This window comes from Tupaia chinensis, unplaced genomic scaffold (assembly GCF_000334495.1).
Source record: "Tupaia chinensis unplaced genomic scaffold, TupChi_1.0 Scaffold000276_2, whole genome shotgun sequence".
NCBI classification, from domain to species: Eukaryota; Metazoa; Chordata; class Mammalia; order Scandentia; family Tupaiidae; genus Tupaia; species Tupaia belangeri.
In genome coordinates this window covers 4,129,621-4,144,333 of record NW_006159759.1, presented here as the reverse complement: position 1 = coordinate 4,144,333, position 14,713 = coordinate 4,129,621, and positions in this window count along the sequence as shown.

Sequence of the window (14,713 nt, the reverse complement as noted above, 5' to 3'; positions counted from 1 at the left end):
TTTCCCTGTCCATTCTAACTTCCCCAGACTCAGGTCACCATGCTTCTCTCTCTCATATGAACTTGACTTTTTTAGACCCCACATATATTGGAGATCCTATGACATTTATCTTTCTGTACCCAGTATTTGGCTTAACAAAACCTCCACTAGATTTATATGTTGTTATAATGACAAGATTTTCTGCTTTTTTAAGAGTTAGTAGTGTTTCATTGTATGTACCACAATTTAAAAATCTATTCATCTGTTGATGAACAGACTGTATCCATATTTTTGTTAATGTGAACTGTGCTGCAATAATATCATAGTATAGATATCTCTTCATTAAACTGAATTTTATACTTTGGGTATATACCCAATACTAGGGTTGTGTGATTATACCATAGTTCTATTTTTAGCTTTTGTGTATTTTTTAAGGAAACTTCATATTGATTTCCAATATGTCTGTACTAATTTATAAGCCTATCAACAATTATGAGAGTTTTTCCCAGGTTAAAATTTCAAATTGTCGGGAACCAGCAGTTAGTGTAATGGTTATGTCGCTGGACTCCCACGTAGTCGACTGCGGTTTGCGTCCCGGACCCGGTGGCTTAAAACTCACGCCGGGCGCGTGTGCGTGCGTGCCCAAGATCCCAAGAGGAGAATGGAGGAGAAGGGATTGCGGCGTGACCATCCCCCCTGGGGGGTGATTTCTCGCTTTCTGTCTCTAATGTCTCTCTCTGTCTGTCTGGCGAGCGCACGCGCCCTATAGTAAAAATCTCTCAAAAAAAAAATTTCTAATTGTCAGGAATAATGGAAATGTAAGTCTTTGTTGTATCATAGAAACTGGCAATGTCACACAAAATGGTAATTTGCTATTGTTGAATGAAGGGCTGAATGAATGAATACTAAATAGAGGAATCGATGGACTGTAGTCAGTACATAGACCAGAAACAAATTCCCCTGGAAGCTGGTGAGAAAGTAAAAAATTATGTTAAATAAATGTAAACATTAGCCTATACATGAAATATAAATATCAGAATACGTATACTAAATAAAATTTAATAATGAAATGTCTTTAATTAGCTAACCTATAACCAAAGAATATTCTCAAAGACACTAAGACATACACACACACACATGCACACACACAGACATATATCATTTAAAAGGGAAGATTTTTTACATATTTAATTGTAATTTATGTTTTGATGGAAAAAATTATTACATATGACATGGGAGTTTAGAGGAAGTAAATTAACCAGCTGAGTAGACTATATGATTTTCTCTATTCTTATTCATGCTTTTCTTCTTAAAGCAAGTCCTTGGCACAGCAGCTTCCTTATCTGCATTACCTGGGAACTTTTTAGATAGTCATAATTTAATGTACCACCTAATACCTACAGAATCAGAATCTGCATTTCAGTAAGAAATCCCGAGATTCATATGTAAATTTTGCAGTCTGTGAAGACCTGCTGTGGTGGAGAAGGGTCAGTCCTCCACTTAGAATTTCTTAAATCTATTGAAGTAAGATATTAATAAACGTTTTCTCTCTGCTTAAGTGCATGCTCAAGAAATATACTTACAGGAAATAATTTAGCTTCCCATGGTGCAGAGCCTATAAAGACAACACAAACATTGTAACTTGTTTGAAAGTTACTTATTATTAATTGTCATTATGTTTTATAAGTTTATTTATTGTGCACCTACATCAGAAAAAAAAACGTGATACTACTCAAAATACAGACACTCTAACCATGTGTAATATGTAACCAATCTGACTTTACCACTGGACTCCTAGCATCTGTGTTTTTAACAAAGCCTACATTCTAGAGTTTGTGAATCACTGGACTATTGTTTTTGGTGGACTCATCGGGAATCAGATGGTACTTCTATACTTTGTTCAATTTTTTTTTTTTTTTTTTTTTTAGTTTTCAGTTGACACACATAGTTGTGTATATTTGTGGAGTACACTGTGATTTTTCAATACATGCAAATGATGTGTAACAATAAAATAGGGACAGTAAATAGTTCCACATCTCTAACATATATCATCACTTTGCTTTGTGACCATTCAAGATCCTTTCTTCTAGCTATTTTAAATTATAGACAGAATTCTTTCTAACTTTACCTTTCTTTAGTACTCTAGAACTCATCCCTTTAATCTAACTGTAATTTTATATCTCTTAACCTAGCTCTCCTTAACCTGCCTGTTCTTCTTCTTCCCAAATCCTCTTATATCTTATCATACTCTCTACTTCCATGCAATCAAATAATTTAGCTTCTATAAATAGGTAACAGTGTGCAGTATGTGTCTTTCAATGCCCATTTTATTTTGCATAGCATAATTTCCTCCTGGCTCTTCTGTGTTGCCACATGACAGTATTCCATCTATTTTATACTTCAGGATTTTCTATTGTGCTTTATTGTTGAATATCACTTAATTTGATTCCATATCTTGGTCATCATGACTAGTGTTGCAATAAACATGAGAGTGCAGATATTTCTTCACATATTAATTTTCTTTCCTTTGGATATATACCCAGTAGTGAGATTGCTGAATCATAACTATTTTTAGTTCTTTTTTAACACAATTTTTAATTTTAAACAATTGTACAAAAAATGCTGGATAGATAAAGTCATAATGGTCATTTCTCCCTGGCCAAAGAGCAGCAGGGACTCTGAAGACCTCCACTTACCCTTATGTTTTATGTTATATTACTTACTTACTTACCTATTTATTTATGCCATAGGGCACATGCACTCAACAGAAAGAGACTCAAACAGAGAAATTGAGAAGTCATCTCCCCAGGGGGAGTGGTCATGCCACAGTCCCTTCTCCTTCATTTTCCCCTTGGGATTTTGGGTATGCATGCACACATGCCTGGTATGATTTTCAAGCCACTGGGTAAAGGACTTGAACCAGTTTGACCATGTAGAAGTTCAGCATCTTAACCACCACACCACCACACCACATGCTGTCCCCCCTCTCTCTCTCTCTCACTCTCTCTCTTTTTAAACTTAAGAAGATAAAAGCAAAAATTATACTCATAGCTATGTTTACAATGAATGGACCGGTATATGAAATCTAAATGAGTTATATCAATAGTTTATATTCATCAAATTACCTGGAAAATTTTTCTTCATTGTATGTCATTTTTATCTCACAAATCATATACATAGAATGGTTTTTCTTTCATTTTTATCATAAATTTATTTAATGCTTGCTATGGTTTGTGTCCCCCAGAAATTCAGTGTTGAGATTCAATTGTGAAGATTTTAAGAGGTGGGACATTTCTAAGTGATTAAGTAATGGGGGAAGGCTATGAATACATTCTGGTGGGTTTGTAAGAAGAGAGAAGGAAGCCATCAAAGGGAAATTTACAGACATAGCTGCTCTGTTCTGAGCCTTGTGATGTGATCTGAACTCTGCAATACCCTACCAGATTTGGCCCCTGGATTTTGGACCACTAAACCATGAACTGAACAAACCTCTATTCTTATAAATTACCCAGTTTGAAGTATTTTTGTTGACAGCACAATAGTGAACTAGTACACTTCTCTTATTTACTAAACAGTTAGGTTTTTATAATTGATAGCCCATGTACTATTAAATGTCTCTGAAAAAGCAAATTGGCAGGACTTTAGTCTTCAGAGAGAAATAGATTCATTTTATGTCAGTTTTATAAAGTCATACAGTGACACTGGAGCAACAGTCAAGAATGGTCATATAAGTAAATGTCTATTAGTGGTACTATTTAATATTATTTTGATGGGGAGAAACCTTTACTTTAAGAAGTGTTTAAAAAAAACAAACAAACATATTAATATGCAACATTACAAAGTATTTCTATGTAGCTAAAAGTATATAATTATTTAATAAAATTATAGTTATTGGAAGTTTCTAATAACAGCAAATAAAAATTAATAATACTACTAGGTATTGACTGGGTATATTCAAATGTGTCACTACTAAAATACAAAACCAAAAAATAAATAACAACAAAAGCTTTCTAACTTACAAATTACTTAACTCATTGAATTGGCAGCCCAGAAAAAAATGAAAATAATGGTAAGAGACAATGAGAGGTTAGAGAAGTCAAAGTCAGTGAAAAAATAATTTGTTGTTTCAGAGCCCAAGATACCAATTATCATTATAAGAACATTTCCCATTTACTGAAAATTATTTGAACTTAGTTTATCTATTTAATGTCATTGACATGCATATTAGTAGACTTGAAAATTAGAGTCAATTGGAGAAACAGCAGCTTAATTACAAAGCTTTCCATCACCAGGATGCAACCTAATCTCAGTTAATCAGAACAGTACTAAAATTCCCCTTACTTAACCTTAGTTTGTCTGTGTTCCAGATGAAAACCGTCTTTGTCTTATGTTAATGACTTTAGAATAAATTGTGTGAAGAGGTTTTGTCACCTGTGTTACTACTTCCCTATGAGGAAAATAAAGGTGTTACTTGAAACCACTTAAAAAATAGTGAAAGTTAAAACTTGAAAATTTCTTACTGCATATTAAGTCAATCTGGATTATATATACCTAAATCTTCAATGGGGATTTCACCACCAAAATGGTTTCCGAATGGAGGCTATTTCTTTTTGCCTCCCAATCTGAAGAGGAACCCATGTTCAATTATTCATTTCATTTTACCTCTAAATACCTCATTTATTTTGTTATCATCTTTTTGTCTTGATCTCATCCAAAACAAAATTCTTCCTTGAGAAATTCAAAAACATACCCCAATTCAGAAGTTTTAAATTAAATTCTCATGGATCTACTTTGCTATCAGATATTTTTATCCTATGTAATGAGACCAGAGTTTTGCTGTAGGTTAATGGAGAAACAGAATTAATCTGCTTTATTAAAGAATTTTAAAGACCATACTCGCATAAATGTTTAGAAGTGATGATCTACTTCCCTTAAATTTGTTAAACCACTGATCCTAATACTCCTATTCTTGACTGGGCCTTTTAGAAACTTAATTACCTTCACTTTGAATGATTCCTATGTTATTTTTTTAGGAAAGATAATAGTTGAGTCTTATGACTCAATATTTTCCCAAAGAAGTAGCAAATAATAGCTTTGTAAACTATAATAACTGAAATTTTAAAATAATGAAAAAATAGATGGTAAAGCAGCAAAATCAGCCTAGATTGTAAAAGAGAATAAACATGGAAGAGGGTGTTTGTTATTTGGTACAAGATGTAAAACTTTTAATGTGAAAAGAATACTAAAGGCAAGATTTATTAATGTAATGTTATGGGTTTTAAGTGACCTCATTAAAAGTGCATAAGTTATACATGCCTATGGTTAATAGCAACCAAAAAGCAAACATGTTATATAATGAAAAATAAACACTTGCATTCTGTAGTCCTAGTCTCTTTATTGAAAGGAAACGAGACATTTCATCTGAAACACAAACTGAGTATGTATATATCACTCTCTAATTATTCACATGTGTATAAAGCAACACATATGAACCTATCTCATTCCTCCTGTCTTACTACTCCAAAGCTGAAAAACAGTCCTTTGGATGAATATTTCAAAGTTTACTAATTTCCCCCTCATGAACATTAATGAACCCTCCTTTTCCTTTTTAGTTGCATTAATGAGAAAGATATTAAACAATAATATGATAATGACATCCTGTCTTAATAGGAGTTCTAAAACTTCTTTTAAACTGACTGTTTAAAAAGTTATTTATTTAATGAATGAGAGAGACAAGGAAAGAGGGAGACAGAAAGACAAAGAGACTGACTCCCAATGGAGTTTCAATCCCATGGTCCACGTCAGGCTTCATCACCCACAGATTATGGGCACATGTGCACTGAGCATACTTAAGAAGTTCTCTGGATGGTAACCCAGAACCTCCCCTTTTGGGTTAGCAGCATAATTTACCAGTGCAAGACCACCCAACCCCAGCTGGCTTCAATTTGTAATGATGGCATCTTATTTATACACACATGTACACAGTCATCATAATGAAATCAGTTTTGATTCTAATTTACTAGTATTTTCAGTAGTTGTTAATTTTTTCCTTGTGTATTTTGTTTGTATGTGTTCGTTTTGTTTGTGTGTGTTGTTTTATTTGTCTGTGTTTGCTTTGTGTGTGTGTTTTAATAGTAATGGGTATTAAATTTTGTAAAATATCTTATCTACAACTAAAAAGATAATCTTTTTTAATTTTCTTTTTTGAACTACCAGTATCATTATTTGTATTTATAGACTTTCTAATATTCAACTGTTCTTAGAAATCTAGAGTGAAACACATAGGATTTGGGCTATATATGATATATACCTTATAGTTTTTTTTTTTTAATAAAAGTTTAGTCCTGTTTTGTAAACAAACCACAGCCTTTGTTAAGAACAATGAAGCATTTCCTTGTTTTCTTTCTTAGAAAATTTTGAATGGTATTAAGATTGTGAAATTTTGAGGGTTTATTAGTGTTGACTTGTAAAAGCATCTAGCTTGGTAAATTTGGCAGCATGAAGATTGAAGGGAGATATTTTATAACTTTTCCAATTTCTTTTATGACAATATACCTGTTTATAATTTATATAACTTCATGGTTCTTGTCCTGTCCTAAAATACATCTTTAAATACTTGAATAATAAAATAATTTTTCCAGAAAAATCAAAATAAGACAAATCTCAATAAGTCATTTCACAGTGCAAAATCTGTTAAAGATGATCTTCCCAGTACATTTAAGATGAGATACTAAAAAGCTTAACTCTTCCCTGAACAATTAAGAGATTGGCCTAGTTTCATTCAATGTATTTTTTGTTAGCATTCTTCACAGAAATTGGTATAGTGGGACCATCAGTTACCATAATGGCTATGTCACTGGACTCCCACGTAGTCGACTGCGGTTCGAGTCCTGGACCTGGTGGCTTAAACTCACGCCGGGCGCGTGCGTGTGTGTGCCCAAGATCCCGAGAGGAGAATGGAGGAGAAGGGATTGCGGCGTGGACATCCCCTCTGGGGGGTGATTTCTCGCTTTCTATCTCTCTGTCTCTCTCTGTCTGTCTGGCGAGCGCACGCGCCCTATAGCAAAAACCTCTCCAAAAAAAAAAGAAAAGAAAAAAAACCAGAAATTGGTACAGTATCCATAATCATTGACTTGCATTTCTGTCTCCCTCTCTCCTATGCTTTTAGGGAGTGCTAACAGCCACCTCTACCCATCTTAGTTCACTGTTGTATCCTTAGCTGGATTTAGAAATCAAATTGACACAAGGCAGAATAACTGGAGAGAACATACAACCTTTTTTTTTTTTTCAAATTTTCACATGTACATGGAACTCTCAGCAGAGAGTGCAGTCCTGAAAACACCAAAGCAGAAAGCTTTTGTGTCTTTCAGACAAAGGATGATATATTTTTGAATAAATAAAGCAAAGGTCTGGGCTATGGCAGTAAATCTTAAGGAAATCAGCCAGTGGAAGGTAAGGGATATTTTTATTTATACAGATTCATTGCAATATCATGCCCAATCACTGGTGACAAAACTTATTTTCTCACCTTGGTACAGGGAAGGCATCTTCTCATAGGAATTCTGTGGCTTATTACAAGTAAGAAGAGGGCATTTCAGATCTCCTTTTCTGTAATTCTCATGTGCCTTCAATTCAAAGTAATCTATATATCAGATTGGCATGTTCATTTTTTTTTTTTTGCCTTAGGGTGTATATACTTGCTAGAAAGAGAGAGGGAAAGTGAGAAATCACCCCCTGTGAGGATGGCCACACCTCAGTCCCTCCTCCACCATCTTCCTCCTGGGATCTTGGGCATGCATGCATACGTATCAGGCATGATTTTCAAGCGAGCAGTCCAAGACTTGAAACTAGGTGGGCCATGTGTGAGTCCAACAATGTAACTGCTTTGCCATCTGCTGGCCTGAAGTTGGTATGTATTGGGTGGTATATCCTTGAACCCCTAAGAGCTGAAAATAAGTAATATGTTTGTATCTTTAGCAGAGCGATATATACCCTGCCATATAATAGGGTAATCCTAAATGAGTGTGCAATCCATTGATACATGTATAAAAACTTTGAAATTTTACAACTGAAATAATAATGTTATGATATTGGAGAATACATTAAATATCACACTTATTATTTAATAAATTCACCTTCAACTTCTAAAATTGTTGAATATAGCAACTAACTATAAAAGAACTTTAAAGAAATGGCCACTTCGTCCTACACAAAACCAAAGCAGAGCAAACAAATACAACTTCACTTAGTTCTCGACTATGCAGTAATTCTAATCACACTGTTCATTAGTTCTCTAGCAATTCCTTGTCAACCGACAGAGAGAGGACAGGGACTAGAGATGATAACTTCTATTTTATAAACAAAGAAAATAAATGTGGACTATTTAAAAATATTTAAAATTAGACTACCAAGTCAATTAATAACTGGTATTCTTGGCTTGACGTTTTGAAACAAAGCAAAAGTTACTGTTGACTTCATAACTTCCTGTTAGGGAATAAACTATCATCCTGCCATTTGAAAAACGTGATAGGACTGCAATATTGCAGTCTCATATACCAAGAACTGAGAGGTTGCTAGATGGATACCAGAGCAAAGAACAACCAAGCTCACTTTCAGTTTCTTATTTCACTTAACACTTAGGAAAACATCAGCCTAGACACTTACCTAAAAGAGTTAAAGAAAGGTCTATTGAAGTACTAAGGAAGAAAGTGAATGCATGCTTATTTAAAATATCAAAATTATCTAGGAGAGAAAATAGAATTGGAACATCAAGAAAAGTAAAGATGTCACTTTAAAGAAGAGAATAAGGTTTTATTATTTTTTAGCAATTAGATTTATTTGTTGAAATGATACAGCAAAAATGATTTTTTTAAACATACTGATGGTGACCTGCACTCTGAATGGAAGAAATTTTTATTTCTCTCCAGATGGAATTTATTTTCTAGGTTAGTCTTAAATTTCCTATATCTTCAGTAGTTAGGTTGGATAGGTAATATATAATGTCAATCTTCTCTTTAATATTAATCATGCATATATCATTACAATATGTTGTTATATATCTCTCCTTTGATGTCTTTTCTGCCTGTGGAACTGAAAGAAAGGGATAGAGGGAGGAAAAAAAGAAAAAAGAGAGAGAGGAAAGAATTTAAAGAGAAAGAAGGGAGAAGTTGCATTTATGAATCAAAAAGCAAAAATAATTTAGACCAGTATCTAAAAAGTCTGGAGAATCTGCATGATTATTTTCTCTTTGGGTATCAAACAGAAAATTGGGTCGGAAAGTTAATAGAAAATGTATATTATGAAAAAACTATGGATGGATTTCCAGGCTTTTTTGTGTCAAAATGAACTTTAATTCCACTTTTCCACATTTTGAAGTGTCCTCAATAGTATAACTTGTAAATTATCAGAGACGATGAAATATTCTTTTGTTTTCTACTCAGTAATAATTTCCTACTTTATATTTGAGCAGCAGTAAGTATATACATAAATATTACTTGTTCTTATTATGTTTAAAAACTGCTGAGATAGTTTAATTGCTTTAATGCGGTAGTCCTATGTTAGCTCTCAGTAAGTATTACTTAGCCAGGACTGCGTTCAAAAGGATAAAATTACCCTTTGAGATTCCCACATTCTGATCCCTAGAGAACAAAATTATTATTTTTCAATAGACTGCAGTTCTGATGCTATACATACCAGTTGGAACAGAAATTAATACATTTTGGCTTTCTTTCAATAATTACAAAAATAGAAATTATTAGAAAGTTAAAAACCCATTTAGAAATCAGTTGAAAAAAGAGATCTCTATTTTCTTTCTTTTATTAATAAATTCTCTGAACAGCTAAACAATCTCAAAATGGATCGTTTTAATCTACGTTTCCACTGTAAGTCCAATGATTTTATCTAATGTTGAGAATCCCGTCTGACCTGCCAATGAAAACAATCTGTATTCTAAATTCATTTTTAATTTGGAGTGAATAAGCTGATTTGATTATAAAATAAACTAATGCAGGTAATTTCTTTATTAGTTAATATACCAACATAGTTGTTTTGCATCACACAATAAACAGCTTTGAAAGCTCTTACCGTATAGTTCATTTGCTATTGTGAATACACTGGAATCCTAGGATAATAGATAATTTACAAATACAATATCTAATACTAATTGAACCAGAATGGAGTAGAACAGTTATCAGAAGTGATTTGTACTTCTGCTAGCTTTCTGAATTGAAAATAGTGTCTTCTTTCAAGAGGAAAGTATCATGGCAGCCTTAAACCAACTAGACCTATGTTACTTTTGTGTCTCATGAGAAAGAGAGAGAGAGAGACCTAACAGAACAGCTTTCTGTTAGCAAGAAAAAAAAAAAAAAAACTTGGAAAGAAAAGGATAACTGGAAATAAAAGAACCCACAATGGCAAAGATAAATAGGATTCTATGCCCTATTTTGTTTATAACTTCTGTGTTTTTATTTTAAACTTATTTATGTATTAGTGTTTAAAGTTGTTTCCTTCTGTTCATCCCCTTCCCCTTTCTTTTTCACTTGATTAATATTTTCTTGATTTTTTTTTTTTTTTACACAAACCAAAAACAGACCCATGATTTTCACAGGGTAATAATGTTGACATTGAATTACTTTATTTCATTTTGGGCACCACAATAGAGATCGTATGAATTTTAAAAGAAACAAAAAAAAAGAACATTTACACATGATTATGGGTGCCTTCACTAAAGGCATATTTTTGCAAAATTAAAGGCAATCTCTTTTTAAACAAGGAAATGCCAATGAATGGAAAAGTTAATTATTTTTCCTCATCCTAAATCAAGACTTCTGATGAAGATGGCAAGTGACTTTTTTTCTTTCATACTTTTGAAAAGTCTTAAAGAACTGCTCTGATTTTTGAATGATATTTCTTAAAGGAGTAAAATTTGTAAAAATTGCCTCACTTGAGGAAAGAATAGAAGGAAATTGCATTTTGTAAATGTTCCAGTCTGGAAGCAACTTGCTTTTTTTTTTTTTTTTGGAGAGGTTTTCGCCACAGGGCACATGCACTCGCTAGACAGACAGAGACAGACAAGACAGAGAGACAGAAAGTGAGAAATCACCCCCCAGGGGAGACGGCCATGCCCCAATCCCTTCTCCTCCATTCTCCTCTTGGGATCTTGGGCATGCACGCACACACACCCGCCATGAGTTTTAAGCCACCGGGTCCAGGACACGAACCATGGTCTACCAGGTGGGAGTCCAGCAACATAGCCATTACGCTAACTGCTGGTCCTACAACTTGCTTTTTTACCTAGCCATGTAATGCGATTTAGCTAGTTTTAATAATGAACTTAAGTTCAACAAAATGAAATATGTGAAATATGTGTCTTCCATGTATAGAATATTATGTAACACTTAACATCCCATTGCATTATTTATTGTTTATTTAGTTTAGTTATTTTGTGTGAGAGAATAAGAGACTTCACTCCATAGTGTCTCATGCTGTGATGTCCTCCTCTCCTTCCCCAGCCTTTCCCAGCTACTCAGGTTTGGTCGCATGTGCTTGGACACCAGGAACCAAGCCTAACTGCAAAGTGTCATATTACTGCTATGACCATGCCTAGGATTCCAACTGCCTTTTTATTTTTTATTTTTTTAGAAATAATATATGTAGGTTAAAAAAAAAATAGGTCAGCGTATGGTTAAGGTGTCTGTGTCTGACCTGGCCAAGTGCTAATTTTGAGGACTCAGCAGATTGATAAACATATGTATGTTGAGCATGCCCAAAATCCAGAAAGGAGGGAGAAATGGACAAGAAGGGATTGCAGCTAAACCACTTATCATGGAAGATGCTTTCTCATGTTCCCTGTCTCTCTCTATCACTCAGTCTCTCCCATGCAATTGCATGCACCCTCTGGGGTAATTAAAACAAACAAACAACCCCTCTTTCCAAAAAACACCAGAAATTTCGGGGACCAGACAGTAGCACAGGAGTTTAATACAATATGAAAAACTCTGTAAAGAATTCTTACATGAGAAAGTTACTGGTTCAAGTCTGGAGTCCCCCTTAATATGGTGGGCCCATGCTTGCCTGTGATCTATGGTCAGCTGAAGGCTGGGGTAAATTGTGGCATGAAGACTGTTATTGGTACTTTCAGTCTCTCTCTCTGTGTGTCTCCCCTTCTCTCTCTTTCATTGTCTCTCTCACTGATGGGAGAAATATAAACTTATTTTTTTTCAGATAATAGTGACATGCTAGTTTATTTCTGGGCATCTATTGGATTTATCAACATTATAGTTGCATATAGATATAATTGAATTAGTAAAATAAACAACTTTCAATTCACTAATGTCAAAAAGGGGATATTTTCTCATATTATAAACTATCCATACAGTGAACCATTCATATAATACTTTATATTTAAATATAATATATATTTTCTTTAAGTACAGGTAAAGGGATAACAAATTAAAATCATCTAATTGCTAAGTGGTTTTTACCTTGTGAAGTGGCTCATTTCAGAGAACACCATTTGATATGATCATTGGCATATACCTTTGGCATATATAGCTTGACAAAAGACAGTATAATTTTACTAAACAGGTAGCCTGGTGTAAAGGCAAACAGGTAGCCTGGTGTAAAGGCATTGGAGAAATTTTGGAAATTAAGGAGAAAAGTAAGAGAGATAAGCATGAGGTTTATTACTGGGTATACACGTAGTTCATGTCTTAGAACAGCAAAAATTGAGTCCATGCTATTAAGTGTAAAATTTGCATGGTGCTAAGGGAACTGATCTATTTTTAGCTGTTATAGTACTTACAGTCTATGGGAAGGATAAATATTAAAAAAATACATATACAAGTGTCAAACAAAACACTGGGAAGACATTGTTTTGGACTAATCCCCCCAACTATTCCTCAATAGACCCGAATAGAGTCATGATAAGTGCCACATAGTCAAACTAAACTTTAAAATGGGTTAGTTATTCCTAAAAATAGGAGAATCATAGCACCAATCGAAAAGGATCCACTCTTTTTTGAACTAGCAAGATACAAATGTCCCTTCTGTTTTAATTCTATGAGGACAGTAGAACTGAAATGAACAGTCCACTCTTTCGTCCCTTGTTTCTGCTTGCTTGAGCCTTTTTCTGCCTAAAGGCCACCACCTCTGCTCAGCTCACTCCAGTCCCTTTACTGTTTCATCGACTGAAATGCTACCCAATTTATGAACCACTAATGGAAGTCAATTGGATTGTTAAACTTGAATTTTTTGCCTTTGATGTGAGTAAATTTAGTAAGTATATATACACAATTTTTTTTTTTAGAGGTTTTTACTCTAGGGGGAGTGCACTCTCCAGAAATACAGTGAGAGACAGCGACAGAAAGTGAGTTATCACCCCCCAGTGTGGAGGGCCATGCTGCAATCCCTTCTCCTCCACTCTCCTCTCAGGATCTTGGACATGTACATACATGCGCCCGGCGTGAGTTTAAGCCACTGGGTCCGGGACTTGAACCCCCATCTACTACATGGGAGTCTAGCAACATAGCCATGATGCTAACTGCTGTTCCCTATATCCACAAATTTTACTAATAAGAAAATGTGTATGTTGCTATAAAATATTATAACAAGGCTTAATTTAGGTTAATCAAAGATTTTTTCGTGCAAATAGCATTTAAACTAGTATTCAGAGGATAAAAGGATTTAACTATGCAAAAGGCAAGAAAAAGAAAAAGGAAATAGAATGCTTTAAAATAGGAAATAGATGATGCTTCTCAGAAACTAAGAGGGGACCTTGTAGCAGGACCTGTGTGAGAAAGCAGGAGTGTGGTGTAAAGTAAGGGTGGAAAGATAAACAACCATCCCATTAGAGAAACCTGGTAAGTCACTGTGCTAATGGTATTGAAATTGGTTTTCATGTGAATTTCCCATTGTCTTCAGAATTATTTGATTTTGATAGTTTTATCTGTTTAATAGATCTACCACAGGATCAATAGCCTTGTTTTTATTATAATTTTTGAACTTTTAAATAGTTAAAATAGGGACCAGCACATGGGGTAATGATTATGTCACTGGACTCCCATGTAGTCGATCGCAGTTCAAGTCCTGGACTCGTTGGCTTACAACTCATGCCAGGTGCATGTGCATGCATGCCCCAAATCCCAAGAGGTACCTGGAGGAGAAGGGATTATGGCATGGCCATTCCCCCTCCAAGGAGATTTCTTCCTTTCTGTCTCTCTGGTAAGTGCACATGCCCTATTACAAAAATCTCGGAAGAAAAAGATAGTTAATAAATAGAATAATAATCTTGTATTATTCAGCTGTCTTATGAATGAAGCACAAGAGGAAGGCATAAACAACTTCCATGGTGCCCAGATGTATCTCTGAATATAATCAATATTTACGGTTTATAATGAGAAAACAGTATAAGAGTGTCTCAGCGCCTTCAAGTTAGCATTCAAAACTGCAGAAATAGAAGTTCTTCCTGAATAAATAGCCCTTGTAGTTAAGTCATAGAGAAAGCCATGTGCAAATATGAGTGCAATATTTGCAAAGGGATAAATAGTTTTTTGGGAAGTGTACATGATTCAAAATATACTCCCTTAAATTTGGTTAGTTCTAACCCTAACCTAGCTCTAATGGCACAATTAGCCTCATGCATAAAAAATATTTTCTTAGATTTTATACTACCAAAGTTCTTAGACTTTATATGATTATTCCTAAAGTCCAAATATTTCCCAACAGTAATGGTAAC